The 10,026-nt window shown below is 44.6% G+C and overlaps 1 long non-coding RNA gene across 6 annotated transcripts in view; it reads right to left on the reverse strand.

The window, feature by feature from the left end:
• The window catches only part of LOC126989140 (uncharacterized), a 3,492-nt gene extending 3,169 nt beyond the window's left edge, over positions 1-323 (reverse strand). For 2 of the 6 annotated variants that reach the window (XR_007742916.1, XR_007742915.1), the window contains exon 1: positions 67-323. This is a non-coding gene — a long non-coding RNA (uncharacterized LOC126989140). Of the gene's footprint in view, positions 1-12 lie in introns of all 6 variants that reach the window. The other 4 variants (XR_007742917.1, XR_007742914.1, XR_007742918.1 and 1 more) reach the window with 3 other exon arrangements.
• Positions 324-10,026: the final 9,703 nt, after the last annotated feature.

Consider the following 10,026-nt stretch of genomic DNA (forward strand, 5'->3'; position numbering starts at 1 on the left):
GAGGCTGTAGACCCTTCTCCCATGTTCCAGCCATGACCCTGTGAAGACTCTGAGGCTGGCCAAGACCTTCACACCCAAGAGGCTGTAGACCCCTTCTTCCATATTCCAGCCATGACCCTGTGAAGACTCTGAGGCTGGCCAAGACCTTCACACCCAAGAGGCTGTAGACCCCTTCTCCCATATTCCAGCCATGACCCTGTGAAGACTCTGAGGCTGGCCAAGACCTTCACACCCAAGAGGCTGTAGACCCCTTCTTCCATATTCCAGCCATGACCCTGTGAAGACTCTGAGGCTGGCCAAGACCTTCACACCCAAGAGGCTGTAGACCCTTCTTCCATATTCCAGCCATGACCCTGTGAAGACTCTGAGGCTGGCCAAGACCTTCACATCCAAGAGGCTGTAGACCCCTTCTCCCATATTCCAGCCATGACCCTGTGAACCGCGGGTATATCAAGTGTAGGAGAGTTAGCTCGCTTCCAAATGGCTGTGTGCTCCCTTCCCTTCCTTTTATATGCGAATCGAATCGATTCCATTCGTGAAGAATCAACACGATTCATGATTCGCCACACTAATTTCAATGTAACCGTTTACACCAAGCAAATCCAGTCAATTCAAGTCATGATGATTCAGAGTCACTGGTTGGTTTGGACCCATTTTTTCATTAGTCAAGGCGAGTCATCCGAGGAGCAAGCACCATGCCAGCAGACGCCCTCGTCAATTTAGTAGGAGAACGACGTGTGATATATGATCCCAGTGATCCCATGCACCGACATGGAGATGCCACGGCTGCTATGTAAATCTATGTAAATTTATGTAAATCTCTCTCTCTCTGGACCATGGGGTCTGTGTGGTCTGATTTTCTATGTAAATCTATGTAAATTTCTCTCTCTCTCTCTCTCTCTCTCTCTCTCTCTCTCTCTCTCTCTCTCTGTCGTGGCTAGGCTATTGGGTTATTTTTATCGTCATGGATTTTCTTATAATGTTTTCCTCACTTAACTTCAAACACACACACACACACACACACACACACACACACATTTCCTAACGTCAACTTCCAACTTTTTTCTGTAACTAAACTTTACTTTCACCATACAAACGTTCAAACCTTTCCTCGTATGCTCCCAGCCTTGCCCTCCACCATACAAACGTTCAAACATTTGCTCGATTAAACGTTTCTGAGTCACCCGCGGCGCACTGAAATGTAAACAACCCCGTCTCCAGGCCTCTCCCAGCACCCACGTAACACTAAGGGTTTCTCCACCACTTAACAGGCTTCCAGGGATGTCTAGCCTCGCCCCCTGTGGTCAGCCTGTCAGTATAGGGGGCGCGGGGGGTCAGGGGAGGTCAAGACAGGTCAACACAGGACACATATACGAGCCAGGCACTCTACACTGCACGAGTTGAATGGGTACAGTCTGGGTTGCCAGTGTTAAAATTATCACCACCGATCTGGAGGTGAACGGAGGGTAGGAAAAGGGCTGGCAGCGGCTTGGTCTCGCTCTTTTTGCTAAGTCGTGTTTATTTTCAACTACAGGAAATTGTACAGACAAGGCAAATATACACCTATCTCAGTTCACTAAGAATACAAAACTTGATTTACAGAACCTAAATGAAATTAATTATAATGAAGGAAAATAATGGATTCAGTAATTTCAGCTTAAACTTCTGGATTTATAAAAATATGTGGAGTAATTAAAGAAACTGTACTTTCATGGGAAACTTAAATAACTTCTTCACTAACTTCAACATACTCCTATTACATATGACAACTGTATTCCTTTGTATAAAGCATCAACCTTAAATTATTCATACACATCACTAACGAAATACAATTCACAGCTTCAGAAACTAGTCCGTCAACTTGAACTTCAACTAAAGTTACGTCAAGTTTTCTAGGAACTTTAACAAACCTACCAGAGCGAGTACGAGTTTCAGCAGCTGTCTCAGGAAGTGGACTAGAATCTGAGGACTCCTGGACAGCTGCACCAACTTCAGGCAAATCTTGAACAGTCTCATTAACATCAGTATACTCAAGGCTAGATACTTCCAAGCTATGTAACTTCTGAACTGCCCTATTTAGCACTCCTAGGCTCTGGAAGTCTCCACATATACACTTCTGAGAATACCATCCTGACCAGGGAAAATATCTACAACCAAACCCAGTCTCATTAACATCAGTATACTCATGGCTAGATACTCCAAGCTATGTAACTTCTGAACTGCCCTATTTAGCACTCCTCTGGAAGTCTCCACATTTACACTTCTGAGAACACCATCCTGACCAGGGAAAATATCGACAACCAAACCCAGTCTCATTAACATCAGTATACTCATGGCTAGATACTTCCAAGTTATGTAGCTTCTGAACTGCCCTATTTAGCACTCCTCTGGAAGTCTCCACATTTACACTTCTGAGAACACCATCCTGACCAGGGAAAATATCGACAACCAAACCCAGGGGCCATTGTAGCCTTGGAATGTTGCCCTCCTTCACCAGGACCAAGTCATCTTTTTTAATACTGCATTTTGAAGTGAAACCCTTAACAACTGGGGGCACATTGGAAATATAATCTGAGCTCCATCTCTTCCAAAATTTGTCTAAAGTTTGGTTTCTCAAATGTTCTCTATTCCTCAGATCTTGAGGGGAAATACAGGAAGGTTTGGGGTCCAACTCAAGAGTGAGTACAAGCATTTCTGCCAATGAGGAAATGTGAGGGAGATAGAGGCAGAGCACTATTAGGCTCATCCCCAACACAAGTGAGAGGTCTTGAGTTTACACATGTTTCTATTTCATGTAGTACAGTCTCTAGTTCACTTCTGGAAATAGACTTAACACTTAACGTTTTCCTCATGGCAGACTTGACAGATCTTATCAGACGTTCCCACCATCCTCCCCACCATGGAGAACGGGGGACTATCAACTTCCAGTGTGGAGATATATGACCATAAACCTTCTGTATTTGCCCACTGCAAGCAACAAAAGTTTTGGCATTATCTGAGTACACCACTGAAGGTAGCCCTCTCCATGCAATGAATCTGCGTAGGGCAAGCATGCAATCCTCAACACTCAGAGTCAGTGAGCTCTAAATGTATAGCTCTGACAACAGCACAGGTGAACAGTAACATGTAGAATTTCTTAGAAGGGAAAACAGAGGGCCAGCAAAACAGAGGGCCAGCAAAACAGAGGGCCAGCAAAACAGAGGGCCAGCAAAACAGAGGGCCAGCAAAACAGAGGGCCAGCAAAACAGAGGGCCAGCAAAACAGAGGGCCAGCAAAACAGAGGGCCAGTAAAACAGAGGGCCAGCAAAACAGAGGGCCAGCAAAACAGAGGGCCAGCAAAACAGAGGGCCAGCAAAACAGAGGGCCAGCAAAACAGAGGGCCAGCAAAACAGAGGGCCAGCAAAACAGAGGGCCAGCAAAACAGAGGGCCAGCAAAACAGAGGGCCAGCAAAACAGAGGGCCAGCAAAACAGAGGGCCAGTCACTGTAAATGGTGGAGCAGCCTTAACTCTCAGTCTGGTAGTGGGGCTGCTGGCTGGCTACAAGCTCTGGAGTCATGTCTGGCATCTTACACATTCCTTGATCACAGTCTTAGCAAGTCTTCTAACTCCTATAATCCAGAAACTTTCTCTCAAGGTAGATACAGTAGTAGAAACACCTGCATGTTTGAGAAAGAGACGGTGAAACTTGACCAGTAGCTTTGCTTGGTGACATTTTGGAATTATTACTGGATGTTTACCGTCAAAGCTCAATTCAGCATTTTCCAGTCTACCTCTGATTCTCAATAAACCTTTATCATCTAGAAAGGGATCTAGATTAATCAACTTTGACCCCTTAGGAAGAGGCTTGTCACTTAGCAGAGCCGCAATCTCATGAGGAAACATTAGAAGGGGAGCTGTTGTGTGGTGGGAGGGGCAGGTGTGTGTTTGAGAGGGAAGGAGAAGGTGTATATATCTCTCTGTACATGATAAAACACCTTTACCTGAGCATAATCGAACTCCTTGGCTGAAAGTGGACCAGAAATCTTATTACCAGGTGTTATACAATGATGCGTATACCTCAACACCCAAGCAACAACACGTTAAGCTCTACTAAAGTCACTCCACCTCTCAAACTCAAACACAGGTGGAGTAGGGTGAACAGTTCCACATGCTAGAGCCTCAGTAGTCTCGTACTCATCATCTGTACAAAGTGATTCTGTTTCCTTTATACTAAGAGGTTCAGCTAGCCAAGATGGTCCACACATCCACAATTTACTTGATACAATTGTAATGCCCCGACGAGCTTATTTTCTATCCTTCCTATTTCTCAACACGTCCTCTGCGTGCATCGAAATAACACGAGAAATTAATCAAGACAAAGTGAGGGTATTCCCCGGCTGCCTGGGATTGAACCCGCGACCAGCGTGACGGGAGAGCCACTCCTTACCGAGTCTGCCAAAGAGGTGCCCCCCTGGCTAAGTGGGTTATGGGAGGCTTGTTCATCAGGCCGTCGCCACACTACACAATCTGATCACCTAAGACACCTCGAGAAACTAAATCACCTGGATTCTCATGTCCAGGGCAGTGATGCCAAGAACTTGGTGGAGTTAAGCTTTGAATTTCTGTGACTGTTGGCAACAAACATTTTCCACTTCAGAGGGTCACCCTTGATCCAAGCTAGAGTTATCTGTGAGTCAGTCCAGCAAAATACCCTGGCATTGATGTTTAGATGAAGGGCATGCTTCACAAAGCTTACTAATCTAGCACACAATAAAGCCCCCGTCAGCTCCAATCTGGGCAGAGTTATGGTCTTAATAGGTGCCACTCTCGACTTTGAAGTGACTAATGCAACCCTGTAGGCTGGTAAGCAGGTACGGATATATACAGGGGCACCGTAACCTTTCTCTGAAGCATCTCCAAAGGCATGAAGCTCTACATCAGTAAGGCTATTCCATTTAAGAAAAGGAAAATAACATCTGTCATCTTCCAGTCCCTGAGAGATGCTGCACTCAGGACCCATCTTTCAAATTTATGCTTCACATCCTGAGGCAAGTTATCATCCCACTGAAGACCCAGCCTCCAAATATCGTGAAAAAGTATTGTGCCAAACATCACAAAGGGATTGATGAGACCTAGAGGGTCAAAGATCTTGGCAATCAAGCTCAGCATGCTTCTTTTGGTATATGTCAACTCAGTCTGGGTGTTCAATTCTAATCCTGCAAAAGAAAACTCATCAGAAGTGTTACACCACTGTAGGCCTAACACTTTAGTACCTTCTTCTTCATGTACTTGATCAACTTTATCCTGAAACATGGAAGTTACTAATTTACTGTTTGAAACCCACTTAGTCAGAGGCATGCCAGCATGTGCCAAAACCTCACAAGCCTCTCTAAATTTGCAGGCAGCTTCCTCCACACTGTCAGCACCACTCAGCCAGTTATCTACACACATATCCTCTTTCAGTTCTTGTATTACTTCAGTGCTTGGATACTTCTCTAAATGATCTTTTATTGTGGCATTCAATAGAAATGGGCTGGCAGTGTTTCCAAAGGGAGCCCGCAGGAATCTCATGTACTTAATCTCATCCTCATCTCTCAACAAGAAACGGTGTACATCTCTGTCTCGTCTTTTCACACACAACTGTAGGAAGGCCTTGGTAACATCAGCAGTAAGAGCAATAGGCCATCTTCTAAACCTGATCATCACTTCTACTAAATCTGGGTTAGGTGATGGACCCTTCAAGAGACAATCATTCAGTGAAATTCCAATATACCCACTGGCTGAGGCATCAAAGACAGGTCTCACCTTGGTACTGTCACTAGGCATATAAAAGGTAGGATTCTCACAGACTATCTCATTACTAGGAATTTCCTCAACAATACCTTCTTGCACATAGTCCTCAAAAACCTTGTAATATGCAGTTTTCAACTCAACATCTTTGTCTAGTTTGCCATGTAAGTTATCTAGTCTCTTCATAGCAAGTTTTTCATTGTTGAGTAGGGCACTTTTCAAGGAGTCACTTTTCCAAGGTAATGACACTTCATATCTGGCTTTAGCATATGAAACATTCTGTGAACACTCTTGCAACGCAGCATCTGACTCAAACTTATGATCTGATTCCTTGGACTGTATCCCTATAGTCTCTGATTCCTTGGACTGTATCCCTATAGTCTCTGATTCCTTGGACTGTATCCCTATAGTCTCTGATTCCTTGGACTGTATCCCTATAGTCTCTGATTCCTTGGACTGTATCCCTATAGTCTCTGATTCCTTGGACTGTATCCCTATAGTCTCTGATTCCTTGGACTGTATCCCTATAGTCTCTAAGTCCCAAAACTTGCTTACATCATAATCAGACACTTTAGTAATACGTAATATCTGTGGAGAGGTTGCTGGTACCTTAGAGCTAGTGTAAGCATTCCAAGCCCCTGACAATACCCAGCCAAACAATGATCTTTGGGCCACTATGCCTCCCACCTGCACAGACTCATTAGACATTATGTATTTCCAGTAAGCATCCTGACCCACTAGTGTATCTATATCCATATAGGAATCACTCTGATAGTCATCTACAAGAGGCACAGGGAATTTGCATAGTATACCCACAGGCACAGTGGGTCTCACTAAGGGTCGGCATATCACTGGAACCTCTACAGCTGTTAACTTGTGGGCTGCATCACTGCAATCAAGAACCTTCAGATCAAACAGGTTGCACTGCTTTATATTAGAGGAATTATTACCCCCAAATACTGAAGAAGAAATGGGTTTGCTGGAGTTCCATGTGGGTTTGTATTTCTTAACAAGTCTACTACTGATATATGTCCTACTGGAGCAACTATCATACAACAACTTGGCCCTATGAAGAACACCATTTGCTCCTGCAACTCTCACCTGAGCAGTCTGCAGTATAGTAAATGTCTCCTTATTAACTGATATATTAGACAAGGAAATTCCAGCAAAATTAGTAGCCGGATTCTTACTTGTTTCTCCATAACCATTATCAGCAGCTAGTTCTTGAGTTGCCTTCACGGACTCACTTCTTACAGGTTCACTTTTACTAGTAGTGTAATGCCCCGACGAGCTTACTCTCCATCCTTCCTATTTCTCAACACATCCTCTGCGTGTATCGAAATAACACGAGAAATTAATCATGACAAAGTGAGGGTGTTCCCCGGCTGCCTGGGACTGAACCCGCGACCAGCGTGACGGGAGAGCCACCCTTACCGAGTCGGCCAAAGAGGTGCCCCCTGGCTAAGTGGGTTATGGGAGGCTCGTTCATCAGGCCGTCGCCACACTGCAATAGCCTCTACATTTCTGACACTTGGCCGAGCACCCTCTAGCAATGTGTCCTTTGCCTAAGCACTTGAAACACATTCCAGCAGTCTTAATTCTTTCAGCGCGTTCTTTTCCACCAAGTCTCTGGGTCTCAAAGCCTCTCTCGGAAGCATGTTTCTTGTTGCAAAATTCACAAAGGAGCTTCTCACCTTCCGAAGATGTGTGTAATGCAGCCGCGGATGATATCTTTCCTTTAGGCCCCCGCGTTTGCCAATTCTTCTTCTCTTCAGGGGTAGACAGACTCTCCCTCTTACCCGCGGTGATGTCCTTGAAGGTCTCTGACTTCTCGATGCTCTCAATTTCTTGTCGTAGAAACGTCAGGAGCCAGTCGAGGTCACTCTCATGTCCAGCACCCTTGCGAGCCCACTCCAGACGAATCTCGTTGGGCAGACGGGACAAGATAATGGGGGTTAGGAAGATTTCACACTGCTTGCCTGACACACCTAGGGCCTCTAAACTTCTGATGTGTGTCAGTATCTCATCTCTGAGGCTCCAAAGGAAGATTTCACACTGCTTGCCTGACACACCTAGGGCCTCTAAACTTCCAGATGTGTGTCAGTATCTCATCTCTGAGGCTCCAAAGGAAGATTTCACACTGCTTGCCTGACACACCTAGGGCCTCTAAACTTCAGATGTGTGTCAGTATCTCATCTCAGACTCCAAAATTGAGTCACATACTTGGGTCCCTTGGCCTTCCCAGGGACATGGCCACTCAAAAGGGACTGTACATGGGCAAATATAATTCTCTCAGGCCTGTTATATCTCTCCTTCAGTAGATCACAAGCAATACTGTAATTAGCACTAGTATGTGAGAGACCTTGAGCTACGGATTTAGCTTCTCCTTCTAACAAAGACACCAGATAAGTAAACTTGCTTATAACTGGAATCTCTGTGTCATCTATGTGAGAGCTAAACTGATCCCAGAAGGACTGCCATTCTGTAACATCTTTAAACTTTGGCAGTTCAAGCTTGGGGAACTTCACTTCAGGAGACTTGCCAGTTGTAGAAGTACTCCCAACAGAACCTGATTCAATCTGACTGGCCTTCATTAGTTCTTGTAACTTCTCATTTGCACGTAGCCAATTCTCTTGAGTGGCATGTCTGTAGCTCTCTGCTTCATCTATGCACTCACCTAGGTCACCGTCGTCTACTAGAAGTTCAAGTTCGGCCTGTCTCTCATCTAAAGTGCTTAGTCTACGGTCAAAGGTCTCTATGGCACTTCTCAACTCAAATATGGCACTTCTCAACTCAAATATATGGCACTTCTCAACTCAAATATGGCACTTCTCAACTCAAATATGGCACTTCTCAACTCAAATATGGCACTTCTCAACTCAAATATGGCACTTCTCAACTCAAATATGGCACTTCTCAACTCAAATATGGCACTTCTCAACTCAAATATGGCACTTCTCAACTCAAATATGGCACTTCTCAACTCAAATATGGCACTTCTCAACTCAAATATGGCACTTCTCAACTCAAATTCACAGATGTTGGGTTTGTCTAGTAAGTCCTTTAAGGCTTAAGGCAGCTTGGTCTCGCTCTTCTTGCTAAATCGTGTTTATTTTCAACGACATTAACTTGTACAGACAAACTCGAGAGAGGCAAATATACACCTATCTCAGTTCAACTAAGAATACAAAACTTGATTTACAGAAACTAAATGAAATTAATTATAATGAAGGAAAATAATGGATTCAGTAATTTCAGCTTAAACTTCTGGATTTATAAAAATATGTGGAGTAATTAAAGAAACTGTACTTTCATGGGAAACTTAAATAACTTCTTCACTAACTTCAACATCTTCAACAATGACACCTAGTCTTTCCATAAGGTCTAATTCCTTCTCAAGTTAATCCATCAGAGCAACAGGTCTTTCTCTAGGAGGGTGAACCACAGGGAAAACACTTGGACCAAACTGTAATTCAAATGTTGGAAAGTTGGAAAGTTTTGTTTAGTGGGTGCAACATCTGTGGTCATATGCCGGAGAGAGACAGAAGGAGAAGGAAGGAAAGTTTTGTTTACTGGGTGCAACATCTGTGGTCATATGCCGGAGAGAGACAGAAGGGGAAGGAAGGAAAGTTTTGTTAAGTGGGTGCAACATCTGTGGTCATATGCCGGAGAGAGACAGAAGGGGAAGGAAGGAAAGTTTTGTTTAGTGGGTGCAACATCTGTGGTCATATGCCGGAGAGACACAGAAGGGGAAGGAAGGAAAGTTTTGTTTAGTGGGTGCAACATCTGTGGTCATATGCCAGAGAGACACAGAAGGGGAAGGAAGGAAAGTTTTGTTTAGTGGGCGCAACATCTGTGGTCATATGCCGGAGAGAGACAGAAGGGGAAAGAATTATAGGAGAAGGGAACAGACCCCAGGAGACGGGACACAACCCCCGATTAATACCTGGTACCCATTCACTGCTGGGTGGACAGGGGTGTAGGGTATCAGAAAAGCTGCCCAAATTTTTCCACTCTGCCCGGGAATTGAACCCGGGCTCTCTCAGTTGTGAGCCAGGTAATTTACCAGTACCATCCAGCAGGCATCCCAGTCCCTCAAATACATCAAAGAATTCCTCCAACATACCATTTGCACCATGAATTGTAAGCAATGTCCAGCGCACACCTGTGGTCGACGCATGTGTAGGCATTGGCACCCTTCAGCTGCATGGGCGGAATCTTAGACATCTGTGGGAGAGAGAGAAAGAGAGAGATTG

This window comes from Eriocheir sinensis, unplaced genomic scaffold (assembly GCF_024679095.1).
Source record: "Eriocheir sinensis breed Jianghai 21 unplaced genomic scaffold, ASM2467909v1 Scaffold1070, whole genome shotgun sequence".
Classification (NCBI taxonomy): Eukaryota; Metazoa; Arthropoda; class Malacostraca; order Decapoda; family Varunidae; genus Eriocheir; species Eriocheir sinensis.